At 42.6% G+C, this 641-nt stretch overlaps 1 pseudogene; it reads right to left on the bottom strand.

Annotated features, from left to right (window-relative positions):
- Positions 1–154: 154 nt before the first annotated feature.
- LOC110595925 lies at positions 155–339 on the bottom strand (annotated as a pseudogene).
- Positions 340–641: the final 302 nt, after the last annotated feature.

Here is a 641-nt window from a genome sequence, read left to right on the forward strand (position 1 = left end):
AGCCTCCCAAAGGCGTGGGATTACAGGCTGAGCCACCGAGCCCAGCCCAAACTTGTTCTTAATAAGTAGAATTTTTATGTCCGTTCAAAGAATCTCTTACACCTTTCTGGGCCTATTTACTTGCAGACAGGAGTAGAAACTGTAACTAGGTTCTTCATATCACACGTTCACATGTGATGCCCAATCTTTGTATGCTGTCCAGTTTCTTTAAGATAAAAGGAATGACTCACAGCAGTGCCACTTAGATAAGTTTCGAATGGAGGAGATCACATCTTTGCGCATCTTCTGTTTTATCTCTTCTGGGTCTAGCTTCAGCACAAGGCCCTCGATCTAGAACATAGCGGCTCTAAATCACCAACCTGTGGCTGTCGCACTGCGCTTTCCGTAGTCCACACTGAGACTTAACAGAGAGAAAAGTAAAACTTTGAAAACCAAAGCCTAAAACTAGATTGAACGCTGATTTCAGTCATTTGTATGTAAAAGATTTGAAGGGTTTTAATTGACTTCTAATTCAGCATTCTACCATGATTACCAGTGCAAACTGCTATAATCTTTTTTTTTTGAGTCAGTCTCTGTTGCCCAGACTGGAGTGCAGTATCATGCTCATGGCCACTGTAGCTTTGGGATGCTGGGCTCAGTCT

The sequence above is a fragment of the Carlito syrichta genome, unplaced genomic scaffold (genome assembly GCF_000164805.1).
Source record: "Carlito syrichta isolate Samal-C Ts95f unplaced genomic scaffold, Tarsius_syrichta-2.0.1 Scaffold305222, whole genome shotgun sequence".
In the NCBI taxonomy this organism is placed as follows: Eukaryota; Metazoa; Chordata; class Mammalia; order Primates; family Tarsiidae; genus Carlito; species Carlito syrichta.